The 22,773-nt window shown below is 37.3% G+C and overlaps 1 pseudogene; it reads left to right on the top strand.

Moving 5' to 3' along the window:
* The first annotated feature begins 3,586 nt into the window (after positions 1-3,586).
* Positions 3,587-22,773, top strand: part of LOC139701484 (testis anion transporter 1 pseudogene) — a 43,635-nt pseudogene continuing 24,448 nt past the window's right edge.

Raw genomic sequence — 22,773 nt, 5'->3', positions numbered from 1 at the left:
CACTGAAAATTTAAGTACTCTTAATCAAAGGGTTTAAATATAAACAGTGTTTTTATAATCAGCTGGTTTTCTTGAACCGTAACTCCATTTTCTTAGTAAAATACATGATTGATACAACTCAAAATTGAGAGAATAATAATAGTTTGCATTTATTAAGTACTTACTAGAAGCCAGAATGATTTGAGTTCTATTGATCTTCTATGGACAGAGATAATATGTAGCTTTGTTGTTTGCTTTTAAAGGTAAAAGAAAAATGCCATTAACCCATACTGGTAATTCAAATTCAAATTCAGGACACTAGAATTTTAATTAATCTCAGCAATCCTGTATGTTCTTTCTTTCAAGGTAAGAAATTCAAGAATCCAGAAACACAACATAACTATTCATTCATTCTCTTCCATTTTACACATATAACATAATTACTAAAAACATAACATAATTGTTAAAAAATTAGTAAATATTAAAATTAGTAAAAATTAGTAAATATTAATTTGTGTATTTTGAAAATATACAAATTTTTATGTCTTAGAATCATTTATTATACTATTTTCTATGTTGTCTTGTCACCATCTTGAAAAATAAGTTCACTTTATTATACTTCCAACTTTCATTTTAGAGATTGCTTTTGTACATTTAATTTTCTTATGAAATTATTTAAAATATTTTTTATGGTTCCAGAGTCAAATCTATAAATCAATTTAATTAAGAGAAGACCTACTTTTCTTCAAACTCAATCACCTTCTCTCTTCTATAAGTAACTATTTTTTTTTTCAGTAAAACAGCATTTCTAGCCAGATGCAATGGGGCATGCCTGTAATCCCAGCAGCTCAGGAGTCTGAGACAGGAGGATCACAAGTTCAAAGCCAGCTTCAGCAAAAGCGAGGTACTAAGCAACTCAGTGAGACCCTGTCTCTAAATAAAATACAAAATAGATCTGGGGATGTGGCTCAGTGGTCAAGTGCCCCTGAGTTCAATCCCCAGTACCCTCTCAAAAAAAAGAGAACAACATTTCTAGTGTTGATTTTATTTTTTTCTTCTTTTAAAAAGATACATAATTCCTACTCTCTAGACAGATGCATATTTGTATTCTTTCCTTTTTTACTATCATAGTTTATTATACATATCTTGTATATAACATATGTATAAATACACACACATATATATGTATATGTATATGTATATATATATATATATATATATATACACACACACACACACACACAAATACACACACGCACACACAAATATATATATATATATATATATTTTTTTTTTTTTTTGGGGGGGGACGGGTACCAGGGATTGAACCCAGGGGCATTTTACCACTGAACCACATCTCCAGCCCTTTCTTTATTTTGGGACAGGGTCTCACTAAGTTGCTAGGGTCTTCACTAAGTTGTTGAGGATAGCTTGAAATTGTAGTCCCCCTGCCTCAGCTTCCTGAGTTGCTGGGATTACAGGTGTGATCCATCATGCCCAGCTGTATACTGTATTTTGTTAATACTCTTATATATGAATTTCTACAATGGGTAAAATAGGGATTTTACTCCTATTAATAAGTCAATATAGGATTTACTGGGTGCAATAACATGCAGAAAGTGCCAAGCCTAGGCAGCATGCAGTCATCATTCAGTGACAGTAGAAGTTGAATAGGGAGGGAGATTTTGACATGTCTTAGGAGAAATTAGAAGAGATAAATAATAACCTTGTCCTCATATTTGCTGTGTTGTTGTTGACAAGCTTGACAAGGCCTATAGGGTATAGCCCCATCTGATAAAACTGAAAAATCTCAGGGAAACAATCTATCCAAGTGCGAAATTTGCAAACTGTATGAAGTAGATCAAACAGATAGCGAAGAATTTTCTATATCTGGTTTCTGTAGTACTTCTTCTAGCTAAATCATAACCCTTAAATTGGTAAGACATATATCATGAAGACTCATGACATTAGAGATGATTTCTTGGCAGTAAGAGAAGTCTTATGTATTTCCAAACAACTGTGCTTCTATCCCATGGACATCACTGGCATTCTCTAATTCTCTAGGCATTTGGTGTTAAGTGTTCATAGCACTCCTATTTCTAATAAAAAAAGAAGGAAAGAAGGAAGGATGGAAGAAAAGTAGGGGAACAAAAGGAGGAAGGCAGGTATGAGAGGAAAGAAGGGAGGATGAGAACATAGGAAGTCAGGTGTAAGGGAGGCAAGAGAAAATTTAGTGATTACTATTATGGAAAACACATCTCATTCATTCATTTATTAACCAAATAACGCTCATTCTGTGCTTACTCTGGGTCAGGATCTAAATCAAATATTGGACATATTGTGGTGAAGGAGACAGACATATTCCAGTGGTGAACACACACATGAAACAAAATGAACAGGTTATGTCACTATCCTCTCTAAAACCTTCATGAGACTCCTTATAATAATAAAAATAAAATTAGCTTTGGATAAAGGCTCTACTTGACTTAAATATTGCTTATTTCTGTAAAATCATCAACTTATTATTCTCTTCTCATTCATTCCACTTCAGGCATACTAGTCTGATAGATTGAATTATATGTCTTTTATGTTCTCCACTGTATTTATACATGTTTAAATCTACCTTAAAAGTTATTTTCTGGAGACAGAATAATTTTACATACAGACACACACACACACACATAGAATATATATATTCTGTTTGTATATATATATATATATATAGATAGATAGATATATAGATATATAGATATAGATATAGATATAGATATGGATATAGATATATAGATATAGATATACGTGTGTGTGTGTGTGTCTATCTTTTCTTCTGTGGTGGGCACTCTAGCATACCCTATGCTTAATACATGTCTTCATGTCTGTGAATTTGTTACCAAACACGATGAAAGGTACTTTGAAGATGTGATTAACATTACAGACTTGAAAAGGTGAGATTATCTGATAAAGATATGATGGAAGAAATGTCAGGGAATTACAGCATGAAAAGACTACACCCATAGGTGGACAAAGGGGGATGGCCTCTAGAGGTGGAAGACAGAGCTTCTTCAATAAGGACAAAGAGGAAGACAATCTGAGTTTACCTCTGAGAACCTTGTCAGACCTGTCACCTACAATCTCTGTGTTGTTTTAAGCTGCTGCTTGTGGCAATTTGTTCCAACAACAATAGAAAACCAATACAATCTTCTTCAGATCTCTAACTAATGTCACTTCCTAAAATAGGTTCTTCGTAACATATCTATCCATAGAAATCTCTGTTTATTCCTGTGCCCTGTTTGTTTTTCTTCTTAACAGCTACTACTGCTTGAGGTTTTATTAATGGCTTATTTTTCTTTCTCCAAAAACAAGAGATAAACTCAATGAAGGCAGTGAAATATACTAATTGGCACTCAAAACTTTATTGTATGAACAAATGAATGACCTTTGGCCACTTGGCCACATGAAGATGAGTGTAAGGTGATCTAGTGAGGTTAAACAAGAACCACCAAATCTGAGAGTGATGGAAAGGTGATTTGGGATCAGAAAATTCAAAATCTCATTAGGAGTTGGGTACAGAGACACCCACCTATAAAAAAGAAGGAAAGAAGGAAGGATGGAAGAAAAAGTAGGGGAACAAAAGGAGGAAGGCAGGTATCAGAGGAAAGAAGGGATAAAATCCCAGCGGCTTGAAAGGCTGAGACAGGAGAATCTCCAGTTCAAAGCCTACCGCAGCAACAACAAGGCACCAAGCAACTCAGTGAGACCTGTCTCTCAATAAAATCCAAAATAGGACTCAGGATATGGCTCAGTGGTTGAGTGCCCCTGAGTTCAATCCCCAGTACCACACCCCCCAAAAAAACCCAACTCTTTAGGTGTTTTAATTGTATGCTTACATGTCTATCTCCCATAATGGGCTATAAAGCTTATGGCAGAAAGTTGATTTTAACTTCCCAGGGATCCCCAGTCTATAGTAGAGTATAAGGAAATATTTATTTGTTAAATGAAGTTTGTAGGCCAATTTTTGTAGCAGTCATGTCATGGAGGAAGCTGATAAATGTTCATTTTTAGCTGAATGTTACTACCTTATCCTGATATAGAAAAGTGTTTTCTTTTTCTTTTTTCTGCTACTGATAATATATAAGCTGGTGGAAATAATTAGGATATTTTTTCCCAAGAAAGGGTAAACACAGCTATATTGAAGTCAGTACATTTTTTAAAGGGGAAGAAATGAGTCTTTTTCACTCAGAAAGCCATTTTTTTTTCAAATAACTACTAATTTTTAAAGTATTTTTTAAAAGAAGGAATCTAAGTTGTCATCGAAAAAAGGAAAGACCAGGACTGGCCAAAGAAAGACTTGAAAATGTAAGTGGACTCCCCAGTAACTACCTGGATAACAATTGTCATAGGTTGGCTTTTTATCCAGAAAGGTGTTTGGGACTGCTGTTACCTGAGTGTGGAACCTCCTGGGATGTGTGTTTAGTTATGTTTGCAGTGTTGTCTTCCGGTTCCACACTGCTGATTGGCTAAATGCTGAGTCTGTGTGTGAACCATGGTTACAGAGCTCTCTCCTCTGCCTCCTTGTTGCTACTCTTCTTGTTCTTTTCCCACTTTCTATTTACTATGATTTCTGTGCTCCATATTAGATACATGATTGCTAATTCTGCCAGAAGGGAGCTCATTGTCTATTTTTACCACGAGTGACAGTCATTAGCAAAATTAACTGATTTGTATTGACTTGATACTGTTTTGTTAATCACGTGTTTTGTGACTTATGTTCTCTGATGGCACCATGTGGCTGTTCTTGGGTCTGTGCTATTTTTACTCACATACAAAATGAGGAAAAATTACTCTTAAAGCAACAACCAAATTCCCTTAAATATATATATATATTTGTCTATTTTAGAAAATTCATATATATATATATATATATCATGTATACTCATTTCAAAGTTTTTTTTGGTGGATGTACATTTATAACCACACTGCAATTATTTGGATTATGGTTTTTATACCAAGTTTTTAAAATAATTGTTCACTTCATTAGTTTTTCAACATCTATGAAAATAAATTTTTGTCTCTAAAATGTCAAGGTAATAGAAAAGTTGAGTGTTTCATTTTAGTAAATGAATTTACTCTGAAATGTGCTCATAGAACATCTTGAGTGTCAAGTTAACTCAAGGAACATGAACAAATACTCATTTTCTAAAAATAAACCTGAATTTGAAGATCTTAAAAAAAAGACTCATTTCCCATATGATATGTTCTGACGTTATTCTCCACATAAGAGGTGCAGCAATTCCATTAAAATGGGTTATGCCATGTTATTATTTTGCCCAAACTCTCCAATAGCAGTCCCTTTTATTCAGAGTAAGCCTAGCCATCTTTGAATGCACTCTGTCTGCCCTTCCCCATCTATCTTACTATCACCTATATAACATCATTTCTTACCACTCATTTAGATTCCCTCATCCCAGCCACATTGGTCTCATGAGTATTCCTCAAATACACCAAGCTGGATTTTTTTATTATTAGGGCATATATATTTTCTTTTTCTGCTCCATAGAATATTCTTCACCAATATATTTACTTTCTCTCTTGCTTATTTCATGTCTGTAGTGAAATGCCATCTTATTCAAGAAACTTTCTTTACCACTTTACATGAAATAATATGTCACCCCCATATTACTTATCTCACACTAATATAATTTTTCCTTTTAAATCACCTTTTGAGATATTTTTGCATAAAATAAAATGTTTAAGTGCCAAGTTACATAAAATTTGATTAACGTACAGACCTCTATAATCACCACTACAATTAACATGTAAAACATTTCATTATTTCTCAAACAATTCCCTTCTGACCTTTAGCATTCAAAACTCTTATCTTGGTATCAGACTCACTGATCAGCTTTCTGTCAAGAGATTAGAAGTTGTCTATTTTAGGAGAAGGAAGATGGCGGCGAGGGGAGTGCATTGTCCCCGTGTGCTGCTTCACTGTGTGGGAGTATGACAAGTCAGGACGGCTAAAGGATATTTTGTTAGGAATTTCCAGCAATAGTGGGGTGCTCCGGAACCTGGAGGAAGGATTTCCATCACAAGAGGATCGGCTACGGGGACTCAAACGCGAGAGGTTTGTTGCACGGAGGGTAACACTGCTTATTCAGCAAATCGCCCCGCGGCTAAAGTCTGCAGAGCGCGCTGGGATAGAGACACAGGGTTACAGCGCTGCAGTTTCTGCCAGCCGCGCAAGCACCGTACTCAGGGCTGAATTCTGGGTTCGAGACGGGGGAAGGAAGCGGTCCATCTCGGTTCTCCACACCGGTCAGACCACAGAGGAGGCCAGCAGCCACCATGTTGGTAAACTGACGTCACCACCCCTGTTTTCGACTGACCGCAGCTCATTCAGCCATAGATCAGGTAATTTCAGGCTGCAATTCGCCTGCGGCTTGCAGACAGATTGCTAGGGTTCAGCGCCTGGGTGCTTCTTAGAACCTGATCCTATCGGAGCGAACACGGAGCGCGGGGCGGCCGAGTTCCGGCTCCCGGAACCGTCCCGGAACCGCCCTGGCCCAGGGCTGCGGAGCCTGCGGAGGCTGCTTCTTGGACCCTGCGCCTATCAGAGCATACACCAAGCACTAAGCAGCCGAATTCCGGCTCCCGGAACTGAGCCCGCGGGGACTGCTTCTTAGAGCTTACACTTATAGGAGCTTACACAGAGCACGGAGCGGCCGAGTTCCGGCTCCCGGAACCGACCCGGAACCGCCCTGGCCCAGGGCTGCGGAGCCTGCGGAGGCTGCTTCTTGGACCCTGCTCCTATCAGAGCATACACCAAGCACTAAGCAGCCGAATTCCAGCTCCTGGAACTGATCCCGCGGGGACTGCTTCTTGGAGCTTACACTTATAGGAGCTTACACAGAGCACGGAGCGGCCGAGTTCCGGCTCCCGGAACTTCCCTGGCCCGGGGCTAGGAGCCCGCGGAAACTGCTTCTTGGTCCGGGTCCTGCTGAGGGCCGGTCAGGACTCACCCGTTGCTTTGGTTGCCTGGCAAGGGGAACAAAATGCTGCCATTCGCATAGGATACCAACATGGCAGAGATCTGATGTCAGCAGAAAGCGGCGGAGGAGAGAACTTCATCAATACCAGCGGTGACATAAGCAGTTGGTCTCCTGGTAGGGGGGGTGAGGCACAGTCACCCGAGTCTCCTCAATTTGTCGTCGAGCCAGAGGGGAGGAGCCAGAGCAGGCCCAGCGGCTCGCCAGCGTGGTGACCGCGTGACCCCAATTGGAGAGGGGGCGGAGCGGAGCCGCCACCCGCACCCGCAAGGTGGGCAGACCCGTGACCCAGTGGTACATGGGCGTGGTAGGAGGGGCAGGGCAGAGCCGCCGTTCGCGCTGGCAAGGTAAACAGACCTGTGACAGCCTGGCGGGTCAGGCCCAGTGGCCTGCCAGTGTGGTACACACGTCACCCCAACTGGAGTAGGGGCAGAGCAGATCCTTCTGCCACGCCCGGATCAGGCCCTGCCGGTGTGGTGGTCACGTGAACCCAATTGGAGTGGGGGCGGAGCGGAACCGCCACCCGTGCCCGCAGGGTGAGCAGACCAGTGATCAACCTGCAGATCAGGCCCAGGGGTCCGCAGGCGTGGTAAGAGGGGCAGGGCAGATCCGCCGCCCGTGCCTCCAAGGTAGGCAGACCTACAACAGACCGGCGGATCAGGCCCAGGAGCCTGCCGGCGTGGTACAAACACCACCCTAATTGGAGTAGTGGCAGAGCAGAGTCGCCACCCGTGCCAGGAACAGGCCCAGCATCCTGCAGGCGGGGTAGTCACGACACCCCAATTGGAGTAGGGGCAGAGCAGAGCCGCCACCCGTGCCCGAAAGGTGGGCAGATCTGCGACCGACCAGCGGGACAGGCCCAGTGGCCTGCCGGTACGACAGACACGTCACCCCATTTGGAGTAGGGGCAGAGTAGAGCCGCCTCCCGCGCCTGCAGGGTAGGCAAACCTGCAACCGACCGGCGGATCAGGCCCGGTGGCCTGCCGGCGTGGTACACTCGTCACCCCAATCGGAGCAGGGGCAGAACAGAGCCGCCGCCAGCTCCCAGAACAGGCCCAGTGACCTGCCGGCGTGGTAGCCACGAAACCCCAATTGGAATAAGGAGAGAGCAGAGCCGCTGCCCGCACCTGCAGGAAAGATACGCAAGCAGTATGAAAAGAAAAGGAAAGAAAGGACCACAAGCAATGCAGGTCAACGCAACTTTAGAAGAGGTAACAGCTGCAGCAGATGGAATGTCAGATAAAGAATTCAGGATATACATGCTTCAAATGATCTGGAGTATCAAGGAAGACATTAAACAGCAAAATCAGACAATGAAAGATCACTTCAACAACGAATTACGCAAACAAATCCAGGAAGCAAAGGATCAACTATACAGGGAGATAAACAAACAAACAGAAATCCTAGAAATGCAGGAAGCAATAAACCAACTTAAAAACTCAATGGAGAATACTACCAGAAGAGTAGAACACTTAGAAGATAGAACATCAGACAATGAAGACAAAGTATTTCAACTGGAAAAGAACATAGACAGCTCAGCAAGACTGTTAAGAAACCATGAGCAGAACATCCAAGAAATATGGGATAACATTAAGAGACCAAACTTAAGAGTCATTGGGATACAGGAAGGTACAGAGCTCCAAACCAAAGGAATGAGAAGTCTATTCAATGAAATAATACAAGAAAACTTCCCAGACTTGAAGAATGAGACAGAATCCCAAATCCTAGAAGCCTACAGGACGCCGAATGTGCAAAATCATAAGAGATCCACACCTAGACACATTATAATGAAGATGCCCAACATACAGAATAAGGAGAGAATTTTAAAAGCTACAAGAGAAAGGAAGCAGATTACATTTAGGGGTAAGCCAATCAGGATAACAGCTGATCTTTCAACACAGACTCTGAAAGCTAGAAGATCCTGGAATACACTGAAAGAAAATGGGTTCCAACCAAGAATTGTGTATCCAGCGAAATTAAGCTTCAGGATGGAGGATGAAATTAAAACCTTCCACGATAAACAAAAGTTTAAAGAATTCGCAGCTAGAAAACCATCTCTTCAAAACATCCTTGGCAAAACATTACAGGAAGAGGAAATGGAAAATAACAATGAAAACCAACAGTGGGAGGTAGGACAGTAAAGGGGGGGGGGGGAAATAATCAAAGAGGAAAACAAACCATGTTTAGTAACAGAAATAAACAAATATGGCTGGAAGAACAACCCATATCTCAATAATAACCCTAAATGTTAATGGCTTAAAGTCACCAATTAAGAGACACAGGCTAGTAGAATGGATCACAAAACAAGACCCAACAATATGCTGCCTACAGGAGACGCATTTGATAGGAAAAGACATACATAGGCTGAAGGTGAAAGGTTGGGAAAAATCATACCACTCATATGGACTTCGGAAACAAGCAGGAGTGTCCATACTCATATCAAATAAAATAGATTTCAAGCCAAAGCTAATCAAATGGGATAAAGAGGGACACTACATACTGCTTAAGGGAACCATACAACAACAAGACATAACAATCATAAATATTTATGCCCCAAACAATGGTGCAGCTATGTTCGTCAAACAAACTCTTCTCAAGTTCAAGAGTCTAATAGACCACCATACCATAATCATGGGAGACTTCAACACACCTCTCTCACCACTGGACAGATCTTCCAAACAAAAGTTGAATAAGGAAACTATAGAACTCAATAACACTATTAATAACCTAGACCTAATTGACATATATAGAGTATACCACCCAACATCAAGCAGTTACACTTTTTTCTCAGCAGCACATGGATCCTTCTCTAAAATAGATCATATATTATGTCACAGGGCAACTCTTAGACAATATAAAGGAGTAGAGATAATACCATGCATCTTATCTGATCATAATGGAATGAAACTGAAAATCAACGATAAAAGAAGGAAGGAAAAAGCATTCATCACTTGGAGAATGAACAATAGGTTACTGAATGATCAATGGGTTATAGAAGACATCAAGGAGGAAATTAAAAAATTCTTAGAGATTAATGAAAACACAGACACAACATATCGGATTCTATGGGACGCTTTGAAAGCAGTTCTAAGAGGAAAATTCATTGCTTGGAGTTCATTCCTTAAAAAAAGAAAAAACCAACAAATAAATGATCTCATACTTCATCTCAAAATCCTTGAAAAAGAAGAGCAAAACAACAGCAAAAGAAGTAGAAGGCAAGAAATAATTAAAATCAGAGCTGAAATTAATGAAATTGAAACAAAAGAAACAATTGAAAAAATTGACAAAACTAAAAGTTGGTTCTTTGAAAAAATAAACAAAATCGACAGACCCTTAGCCATGCTAGCGAAGAGAAGAAGACAGAGAACTCAAATTACTAGCATACGGGATGAAAAAGGCAATATCACAACAGACACTTCAGAAATACAGAAGATAATCAAAAACTATTTTGAATCCTTATACTCCAACAAATTAGAAGATAGTGAAGGCATAGATAAATTTCTTAAGTCATATGATCTGCCCAGATTGAGTCAGGAGGATATAGAAAACCTAAACAGACCAATATCAATTGAGGAAATAGAAGAAACCATAAAAAGACTACCAACTAAGAAAAGCCCAGGTCCAGATGGGTATACAGCAGAATTTTACAAAACCTTTAAAGAAGAACTAATACCAATACTTTTCAAGCTACTTCAGGAAATAGAAAAGGAGGGAGAACTTCCAAATTCATTCTATGAGGCCAACATCACCCTGATACCTAAACCAGACAAAGACACTTCAAAGAAAGAAAACTACAGACCAATATCTCTAATGAACCTAGATGCAAAAATCCTCAATAAAATTCTGGCGAATCGGATACAAAAACATATCAAAAAAATTGTACACCATGATCAAGTAGGATTCATCCCTGGGATGCAAGTCTGGTTCAATATACGGAAATCAATAAATGTTATTCACCACATCAATAGACTTAAAAATAAGAACCATATGATCATCTCGATAGATGCGGAAAAAGCATTCGACAAAGTACAGCATCCCTTTATGTTCAAAGCTCTAGAAAAACTAGGGATAACGGGAATATACCTCAATATTGTAAAAGCAATCTATGCTAAGCCTCAGGCTAGCATTATTCTGAATGGAGAAAAAACTGAAGGCATTCCCTCTAAAATCTGGAACAAGACAGGGATGCCCTCTCTATCCACTTCTGTTCAACATAGTTCTCGAAACATTGGCCAGAGCAATTAGACAGACGAAAGAAATTAAAGGCATAAAAATAGGAAAAGAAGAACTTAAATTATCACTATTTGCAGATGATATGATTCTATACCTAGCAGACCCAAAAGGCTCTACAAAGAAACTATTAGAGCTAATAAATGAATTCAGCAAAGTGGCAGGATATAAAATCAACACGCATAAATCAAAGGCATTCCTGTATATCAGTGACAAATCCTCTGAAATGGAAATGAGGACAACCACTCCATTCAAAATATCTTCAAAAAAAATAAAATACTTGGGAATCAACCTAACAAAAGAGGTGAAAGACTTATACAATGAAAACTACAGAACCCTAAAGAGAGAAATAGAAGAAGATCTTAGAAGATGGAAAAATATACCCTGTTCATGTATAGGCAGAACTAACATCATCAAAATGGCGATATTACCAAAAGTTCTCTATAGGTTTAATGCAATGCCAATCAAAATCCCAACGGCATTTCTTGTAGAAATAGAGAAAGCAATCATGAAATTCATATGGAAAAATAAAAGACCCAGAATAGCAAAAACAGTGCTAATGAGGAAGTGTGAATCAGGCGGTATAGCGATACCAGACTTCAAACTATACTACAGAGCAATAGTAACAAAAACAGCATGGTACTGGTACCAAAACAGATGGGTGGACCAATGGTACAGAATAGAGGACACAGAAACCAATCCACAAAACTACAACTTTCTTATATTTGATAAAGGGGCTAAAAACATGCAATGGAGGAAGGATAGCATCTTCAACAAATGGTGCTGGGAAAACTGGAAATCCATATGCAACAAAATGAAACTGAATCCCTTTCTCTCGCCATGCACAAAAGTGAATTCAAAATGGATCAAGGAGCTTGATATCAAATCAGAGACGCGCCGTCTGATAGAAGAAAAAGTTGGCTACGATCTACATTCGGTGGGGTCGGGCTCCAAATTCCTCAATAGGACACCCATAGCACAAAAGTTAATAACTAGAATCAACAAATGGGACTTAATCAAACTAAAAAGTTTTTTCTCAGCAAAAGAAACAATAAGAGAGGTAAATAGGGAGCCTACACCCTGGGAACAAATCTTTACTCCTCACACTTCAGATAGAGCCCTAATATCCAGAGTATACAAAGAACTCAAAAAATTAGACAATAAGAGAACAAACAACCCAATCAACAAATGGGCCAAGGACCTGAACAGACACTTCTCAGAGGAGGACATACAGTCAATCAACAAGTACATGAAAAAATGCTCAACATCTCTAGCTGTCAGAGAAATGCAAATCAAAACCACCCTAAGATACCAGGAAAGCAGTATGGAGATTTCTTGGAAAGTTGGGAATGGAGCCATCATTTGACCCAGCTATTCCCCTTCTTGGTCTATTCCCTAAAGACCTAAAAAGGGCATGCTACAGGGACACTGCTACATCGATGTTCATAGCAGCACAGTTCACAATAGCAAGACTGTGGAACCAACCTAGATGCCCTTCAATAGACGAATGGATTAAAAAAATGTGGCATTTATACACAATGGAGTATTACTCTGCATTTAAAAATGACAAAATCATAGAATTTACAGGGAAATGGATGGCATTAGAGCAGATTATGCTAAGTGAAGCTAGCCAATCCCTAAAAAACAAATGCCAAATGTCTTCTTTGATATAAGGAGAGTAACTAAGAACAGAGTAGGGATGAAGAGCAGGAGAAGAAGATTAACATTTAACAGGGATGAGAGGTGGGAGGGAAAGGGAGAGAGAAGGGAAATTGCATGGTAATGGAAGGAGACCCTCAGGGTTATACAGTGGAGGAGGTAGAGAGAGAGGAGGGGAGGGGAGGGGAGAGGTGGGGAGGGGGGAGGGGGGAGGACGGGAAAGGCAGCGGAGCACAACAGACACTAGTATGGCAATTTGTAAATCAATGGATGTGTAACTGTTGTGATTCTGCAATCTGGGTATGGGGTGAAGGTGGGAGTTCATAACCCACTTGAATCAAAGTGTGGAATATGATATGTCAAGAAATTTGTAATGTTTTGAACAACCCACAATAAAAAATTTAAAAAAAAAAAAGTAGTTGTCTATTTTAGAAAATTCATATTATTGGCTTTATATAGGACATGTTCTTTTGCTTCTTTTACTTGATATGATGTTAAGATTCATCCGGGTTATTTTGTGTTCCAGTAGTTTGTTCTTTTTATTGCAAATACAATTCAATAATAGTGTCATTGTCTTTAGCCAATGACTCATTTGGCAGGGTAACTCTTTGAAAAAATTTCTTTGGCTTTTTACCTATTTGATAGCAATTACAGTCTGAGGATGTAGCTTAGTGGTAGAACACATGCCTAGTACATGCACCACAAAAACAAACAAACAAACAAACAAAAATCCAAAAAGGCAATTATCTCTACAAGCCAATAGCCAAACTGAAAATTATTTTGAGACATACTTTAGAAGTTATCTACTCATTATCTTGAATCTTTCAGGATAATGTGAAAAAACCAACTATTAGTTTCTTTTCATTAAGCCATTTTAACTAATTAAAAAGTTATCAGGGGTCAATTTGGTTTATTCAGAAGTTATAGAGAATATAACTGTCATTCCCTTTATTCAGTCATTGTTTTAAAGCTTTATTAATTTATCTTAGTTTTGCAAAGCACTTCTCAATCATGTTCACATCCATTAGTTTTGATGGTTGCATCTTTCTTTACTGTAGATCCAGAAATTTAGGGGTTCTCTTTTCCTTTCTATCATGTTTGCCTAATACTTTTCTTAGTTTCTCTCTATTTTTCCAAAGACATGCCTGCATTCCTATATTTATTTTTGCCTTCTATTAATTTAACTGGTACATTATAATTATATCTAAAAGTTGGATTCATTATGATATATTCATTCTTTCATATGGCATAATTTGGTTGCTTTCACTCTGCAGTTCCTCTATCTTGATCCCCTTCCTCTACTCTGCAGTTCTCCCTTCTGATTTCATGAGAGTCCCCTTTTCTATTCCATATTCTTCTTTATTTTCCACATATAATAGGAAATATTTGGCCCTTGACTTTCTGTGTCTGACTTGTGATGTTCCATCAACTAATAAATGAATAAAGAACTCGTGGTACATGTACACAATGAAGTTCTAGTCAACCATAAAGAAGAATGAAATAGTGTCATTTTCTGAAAAAGAGAGAGAACTGATGTCAATCTATTTTTTGAAGTGCCCTATCACATATATCAAATAGCAACTCCTTATATCATGTATTCATCAACATGTTATGTGTATTCCAAACTAGGATTCATGACAGTTTCTTTCTGTTGCTGATTAAATGTTCTGTCACTGGTTAACATGATGCTGTGGTTTGGATGTGAGGTGTCCCCCAAAATCTCATGTGTGAGACAATGCAAGAAAGCTCAGAAGTGAAATAATTGGATTATGATAGTCTTAACCTAATCAGTGTGTTGATTCATTAATAGAGATTAACCTGATGATAACTGTAAGCAGGTAGAATGTAGCTGGAGGAGGTGGGTCCCTGGGGATGTGTCTTTGGGATTTATATTTTGTTCCCAGGGAGCAAGAGCTGTCTCTGCTCTCAGATCTTCATGTCTGAAACTGCTTTCCTCCACCACATAGGCTCTGAGGAATAGAGTCTATGGACTGAGACCTCTCAAACCACAAGCCTCCAAATAAGCCTTTTCTCCTCTAGTTATTCTTGTCAGATCGTTTAGTCCCAGAGGTAAAAAAGCTGACTGAAACACATAATTTGCTATCTTTTAAGCCTTCAATAAGTACTTGCTGAAGACTTGCCTTTAGTCTCATGTATTGTAGGATTTATCTCAGAATCCTATTTATAACTACCATTTTCTTTTTTATAACTACCATTTTCTTTATCAGTCAAATTGTACTACTTTATATGGTAGTAAAACAAATGGTTTTACAAGAGTAAAGTTTTATTCTCTTATATTTAATTGGATCAAAACTGTTCTAGTTTGCTATGGTTCCTCGCATGTCTTCTTTATTTCAGGGTTATGGCCTAAAGTCTATACATATCACCAGCAGAGTGGAAAAGAATGGGAACTTACTATTTCAGTAAATGCAAAATATTCTTCAAGAATGTGTACATTATGTATTTCATTGGCATATGTGGCATAGTAGAGATCACTCTTGGTTTTGTGCATTCTATGTGCTTGGACAAACATTTAAAGATGTGTATCCATTATTATAGTATTGTATTTTCTCTCTCTCTCCTCTATGCTCTTCAAGTTCACTTCTCCTTCTACTAAACCTTTGTCCTGATCTTTCTTCTGTCTCTGTAGTTTTGACTTTTCTAGAATGCCATATAGAGGGAACCATACAAAGTATAGCCTTTTCTTTTGCTTTGCATTATGTATTCAAGTTTCCTTCATGTCCTTTCATGGCTTGATTGCTCATTTCTACACTTAGCTCTGAATAATATTCCATTTTACAGATGTGCCACTGTTTATTTAACTTTTCTTTTACTGAAGGACATCTTGGTTGCTTCTAAATTTTGGCAACTCTGGACAAAATTGCTTTAAATATCTATATGCAGGTGGTTATGTGGACTCAAGTTTCCACTCCTTTGAGTAAATACAAAGGAGTTCAATTGGATCAGATGGTAAGAGTATATTTAATTTTGTAAGAAACTACCAAACTGCCTTCCAAAGTTGCTCACCATTTTGACCTCCCACCAGCAGTGAATCAGAGGTGTTATTGCTTTATATCTTGCCAGCATTTGGTGTTGTCAGTATTCTATATTTCAACCATTCTGATAGGTATATAGTGGCATTTCTCTGTTTTAATTTGCATTTCACTGATGACATATATTGTTAAGCATCTTGCTATATGCTTATTTGCCATCTGCACTTCTTCTTTAGTGAGGTGTCTGTTAAAGTCTTGGTACCATTTTTAACTTGAGTGTTTCATTTCCTCATTATCCAGTTTTAGAGTTCTTTATATATTTTATGTAACAGTCTTTTATCAAATAGATCTTTGAAATCTTTTCTTTTGACCTGTGCCTTGCCTTTTCATTCCCTTGACAGAGTCTTTCAGAGCAGAAATTTTTAAAATTTTAATGAAATTCAGTTTATCATTTCTTTTTTTCTCACAATTTTGCCTTTGGTATCCTGTCTGAAAATTTATTGCCAAACACAAGATTAGTTCGATTTTCTCTTATATTATCCTCTAGGAGGTTTGTAGCTTTGCATTTTACCCTTAGGCCTGTGATCCATTCTTGAGTTAATTTTTGTGAAGGCAGTAAGGTATGTGTCTGGATTCTCTTAATTGCATATGGATTTCCAGTTGCTTTAACATCATTTGTTGAAAAAGGCTATGTTTCTCCATTGTATTACCTTTGCTCTTTTGTCAAAGGTCAATCAACTATATTTATGCAGGTTTATTTTGGGACTCTCTGTCCTGTTCCTTCCATCTATTTGCCCATTAGTTTACCATTATCACACAGTCTTAATTACTGACCTTTATAGTAAATCTTTAGGGAGGTAGCATCAGTCCTGCAATTAATTACAATGTCTTAATGATAAGAAATAATGAACATTTATTTTTAACTCGTGAGTCTATGGATAACCAGGATCATGTGTGTGGGTTAGTGTTGAATCAGATTCACATAAGCTGAGGTCCATTATTGGGCTGGGTAACAACAGTCTGGTTCATGATGGACTTTTGGCTTGCTCTTACCAGAGAGTAGCACTCAGAGAGGGCAAAATTGGGCAAGCCTTCTTGAGGGGACTACATTTGGAACAGCAAACTGTTACCACCATTGCATTCTATTTTCCAAAACAAATTTAGCCTAAATTCAAAAGTTGTGCAAAGTCACCATATCCAAGGATTTTGGATATAGTAAGATAATTAATTAATTGAAACAAAAAAATGTAATCAATCTATTATACTACATGTTTATGTAGAAACTTTGCTTATCATCATGCTTCTTTTTTGGATCATAAACTCTAAAAGGGTGAGAATTTTGTCTATTTTGTTAAATGTTTGATTCAAAACTCCTAAAATGTGCCTGACACTTAACAGGAACTCAGTAACTGTTTGTTGTATAAATACCAGAATAGATTTATGTGATTTACTGCTCCATAACACCTTTATAGAGACTGAGAGCTCCCTGTAGTCAGGTACTCTGCCACCCTTTTGGGGAGGATTGGGAGCTGATACAAAACTATTCATATAGAGGACATGGAGTAAACAGCTTTAGGAAGAATAAATGAATAAAAATAATAGACAGCTGTATGGAAACAGCAACGGAAAATAGACTTCACCTGAATAGACAGGTGAAGTGCCATAGTTTTGGGCTGGAGGAGATGAGTTGGAAGTCTCAGGCAAGAAGAGAAGGTCTGTGGAGATGGTTGGGAGGTGCAGAAGACCTGGAGCCACCCATGACTGGACATTGGTACATAAAGTAAAGAGGATGCCTCAAGAGAAGTGGGGACCACCCTGTATCTTCAGCCACTTAGAGTTTGCAGAAAGGGGTCACAAAAGAATTTTTTTTCTTATTCAGCTGGCCCATGGGGAGAAACACGCTTTTCTAGCTCCAGGAGTCAACCTCACTAAAGAGGTTTGAGGGACCACAAATTCCTCTTTTGCCAGTGCAGATGTGGAATCATTCAAAGATTTCAACTCTTTTTACTTTATGCATCAGTCAGTTAATTGTTTACCTAGCTTCACTAAAAAGGAAAAAGGGACAAAAAATTAAGTATTTTACTATGTGATGAGTACTGTACAAAGCATAGATGTGTATCTTCTCTTATCTTCTCAATTTCTATACAACTTTGTGATAGAAATTCCTCCTATCTTACAGATAAAACAACAAGGATTAGAAACGACAATTCATCCAAGTGTTACTGGAGTTTAAGAACAAGCAGATGCCCCTCACTTTAATACATGGCAGTCTTATTCATGTTTTTAGGACACAACATGCTTGGGATATAAGCAGCACCAGACTTGTTCAAAAAGCAATAAGATCAGCTTAACCAGAGTTCAAATTTGCCTTGGATGGAGTAGATAGAATGTTCATGCAGATCAAAGAACTCTAAAAGTTAAAACATAAGTGGAAGTGAAAGCTGGGGATATCATTCTGTGGAAAGTGCTTGCCTAGCATGTGCAGGGCCCTGGGTTCCATCCCCAGCACTGCAAAAAGAGCAACAACAACAACAAAATGAGAGGTGAGTATTGGGGAGAGTAAAAAGAAATATTAATGCAAATATTTCACAACAAACTCCAACTAACAACTGTTTGCTATACTCAATGTGAGTCTGTGTCAATTTTAAATATAGGACAGAGGCAGTGAAAGTTATATGTAATTTTTGACAAAGACATTCAGCTATTTAAACCCTGACTAGTATGTCCAACCTCTTGTCCACTAATTTAATATTATAAAGCAACTAATAAAAGTAATAGGTTCAAGAAAAATAAATAAATAATATAATAGGTTATAGAAGAGAAATGAAAAGAAAGTTGTCTTTTGACAATTTTTTTAGCTTGCTTTTATAGATGATTTTATAGATTATTTTCTTCTGATTCAAATGACTGGAGAACCAGTCTTTCAAATGCAGACTGGAGTGCAGTGCTTCTGAAATAGTTATGGCAGTCTTCAGATGTATACACATAGAAAGATTAGAAAGCAGCATCTGTAAAAAAGCTATGAAGGGAAATGTGTACACATTATGATGTGCTATGTCTGCCTAATTTGGGAGATTAATAGTAATTATAGAAATTAAACTATATTTTGGGTTCCAAGATCATCCTTCGAGTTTCATTAAGATTAACACGACTCACCCATAATTGCTTCTAACAACATGACTTTGCCAAACTGCCAGACAGAAGAGCCTATTGGTTTGGTTTACATCCGGTGTCTTGCAGACGAATGACCTAGAGAAGCATCACTTTTATTTTACTTTAAAATTACCTTGGAGATGATTTTAACCTATGTCACTTACTCCTTAACTCTCATATTAAAGGAAAGGAGTTGAAAAAAACAGACAACATAGAATATTTTGGTAGCCTTAGTTTTTTTGAAAGTCATATAATTTTTATAGAATAATTTAAAAACTCAAAATGTATGGTTGTGTCCACTTTATGAACAGTCTGTAAGCTTGCACTGTTTATTTATATTTTTAAAAATACTTTCACACTTGTTTGCTTTTATATACTTATGCCATGTTTTAACAAAACATTAATTTTAAAAACTAACATTTTTGTGTATATTCCTAGAGAATTAAAACCCTTGAGGACTATTATGTGAAAGTTTGAAACTAATTTAAGTATGTGCCTTAGTTCCAATTTTTATTCCTTTAAAGCCTATTTACCAATCTGAACTGCCTTGTAGTACCTTAAAGTGATGATATGAATGAACTTTTAAATACACCTTAATTTTTTTAAAAAAGACTTAATTATTCTTTCCACTGAATATTTTGAAATGCTTAATTGATTTGACACATCTGTTCTTAGCCTCTACTTAAGCATAACGAAAAGGTTTATGATGCAATTTTTTAAATTTCTTTTTCACTCCAGCCAGTTTTTTCCATCATACTGAGGAAAAGAAATTAAACCTAAAGTTTATTTTCCCTGTTATTTACATTTACTTTTTGTGGAAGATCTGATATATTTAAATTTTGAAGTCAGTTTTCTACATTATTTAAGGATAATTTTTAGATTCTGTCAATACATTCCAAAGAGGATTTGTCAAGATTGTGGAGAGAGTGGCATGTCACAATGGGGGAAAATACTAGAGATGACTCCACTGAGGGAATGATATTTAAGGTAATTATTACCCACAGCTATAAAGTACCTCTCAGAGGTACTCAGTCTCAGAGAGAGACTAAAATATTGGTCATGTAAAGGGACTGACAAGAGAACTACTGCATTTAGAAGTTAGTTTTAACTGACTGCCAATGTTTACTTTAAAGCTGAAAAAGACTTTAAGGACTGAATTCAAAAAGGGCTAAATTCATCTGACTGCACTGTGACAATGGCATAAACACGCAAACCTCTTATTCAGGCCCATAGCTAAGTTCCCATTTCGTGAGTTAGACATTCCAAGACAAAGCAGAAAGAGAGGTGTTAAAGATTAGACTTGCAAATTTCAAAATACATAGTGTCAGTCTAGTGATGTTTAAACATCCATTTAGAATAACTCACAGAGGAACTGTAGCATATTACAAAGTGGAATCATGAATATGCAATCAGCAAATGGTTCTGGAGCCTGATCACCATCTCTGTCAATTACAGCAGTCACTTTCTGTGATGGTACCTTGGCACTTTGACAGTGATTATACCTTTACATGATGTATTGCAGATATTATGCTTCAGTTGTTTACAAATAGAACCATATCTTAGACTTTAACTGTGAGAATAGAGTGTTTTAAGTAAGAAAAATATTCCCCATAATAAATCTTCCACTTAAGTCACTCATGCATGATCAGACTGGGAATATTGTACAATGCCACTACCACATGACAAAAGCAAACTGCCCCTAAATCCTTCTTTTTATTATTCCTAAAAGTGAAGTAATGTGAGCTTTTTGCAAGTTAACTGAAAAGAAACTATAAAAAGGATTAATTCATAGCATAATGTCCATCATTCTAAAGGAACAGTCTAGTTAAAAAGAAAAAATCCATCTTTAAGTCTGGAGCAAAACACCAATAAAGAAGTGTAGATGCCAATCAAGAAAAAAAATATCTAGATATAGTTTGGCTTGGTTTGTATACTACCAAAATCGCTTGTTTGCTTATGCATAGTCATCAATTTTGTCAAAATATGGAAACTGAAGTGGTTTACTTACTTAGTAATATTATCCAATGTCTATTAGCCTACATTTTTAGGTAAGAGTCACAAAAAGATTAAATTATCAGATTTTTTCTCAGTTTTTTTCCTAGGTATGTATATGAATAAAAGCTCTAATACTGAAGACAGCTGGTATAGATCTGATACTTCTAAATACCTAGGTATTTCCTATCATGTAAGTAGTATATTTGAATGTTAGACTTATTTTTTGTAATTTTCTACCCATATAATGTAGTGTAGATTCAACACCTAATAGTTTAAAGAATTTTAGACCTTTATGGTTATGGAATAATAAAGCAAAAATAAACTGTGAAGATGATACTGCTAAAATTACTTTACTCTGACCAGCTTTTCTTTTTAATTTCAGTGTATCTTTTTTCTCATTTTTTATTAGATCATTATAATTATACGTAGTAGTTGGGTTCATTTGAACAAAGTTACACAAGTATGGAATTTGATTTACTCCATTTCAGTCCCCATACCCCACCCCCACTTTCCCTTCCTTTCTCCCTCCCTCTATTCTCCTTCATAGCTCTACTGATCTTCCTTTTATTTATTTATTTATTTATTTTTGATTAATGCTTTTTACATGAACATAAATGTGGAATTTCCTGTGGTATATTCATATGTGCACATAGTATGATTTTGCTAAATCCATTCCACATTTCCTCCTCTTTCCCATCTCTTCTCCCTCCCTATCTCTTTTTTCTATTCCACTGATCTCCACTATATATCCACTATATATTTATGACATCTGAGTTCCCCCATTTTTTCCCCTTATTTATTTTTAGCTTTCATACAAGAAACAAGACATTCAACCCATGATTATCTGAGTCTGGCTTATTTCACTTAGCAAAATGTTCTCTATTTCTATTCATTTACTGGCAAATGCCATAATTTCATTCTTCTTTATAACTGAGTCAGTCTCCATTGTGCATATATACACCATCTTATTCCTAAAAGTGAAGGAATCTTTTCTTTTCTTAGTCCAATCATCTATTAATGAGCATCTGAGCTGGTTCCATAATTTGGCTGTTGTGAATTGTGCCACTATAAACATTGAATCACTATAGTATGTCTGATCAACTTCTTGGTCAAACATTATTCAAGGGAGAATGGATCTTGGGCTTGTGAGTCTGTGTCAAATCTAGGTCTTCCAATCAGAATTTTTGATTCACAATCAAGTGCCATTTTCACTAAATCACAGTCTGCCTATATGTTTAATATACTAGCATAAAAGAATGATTACCAGGGTAGAAGGGAAGTAAGGGGACCTGTAGTAAACCATGGGGCAACTGTCTCACTGATTAAATTGAAATATTAGACCTATTCACAAAACTGAGAATGATCCTGGGCTTGAAAAAGTCCTCTCACATTAGAGGTATTTTCCTCCCAGATAAATTAAACCCTAGCACAGGATACTAAATAACAAATAGTAAGTGAAAACAAAACAAAACCCTTAGAAGAAAAAAAAATTAAGATATACTAAAAATAAATGCTGTACAACCCGTCTTTTTCTGTAACATTTCTGCACCATCCACTCCATTAGGCCATAGAAGAGGTGATAATTGGCAAAAACAACCTTTCACAAAATAGTGTTTCTGTTAGGGAAATGGTTTCAAATCCAATGGGAAGAGAGGTATAAATTCACCAACACTGCTTCAGAGAAAAAAAAAATTAAACTGAAGCCCCAAATGGATAAT

The sequence above is a fragment of the Marmota flaviventris genome, chromosome 13 (genome assembly GCF_047511675.1).
Source record: "Marmota flaviventris isolate mMarFla1 chromosome 13, mMarFla1.hap1, whole genome shotgun sequence".
NCBI classification, from domain to species: Eukaryota; Metazoa; Chordata; class Mammalia; order Rodentia; family Sciuridae; genus Marmota; species Marmota flaviventris.
The sequence above is the reverse complement of the archived record's forward strand: the minus strand, read 5'-3'. Positions and strand labels throughout refer to the sequence as shown.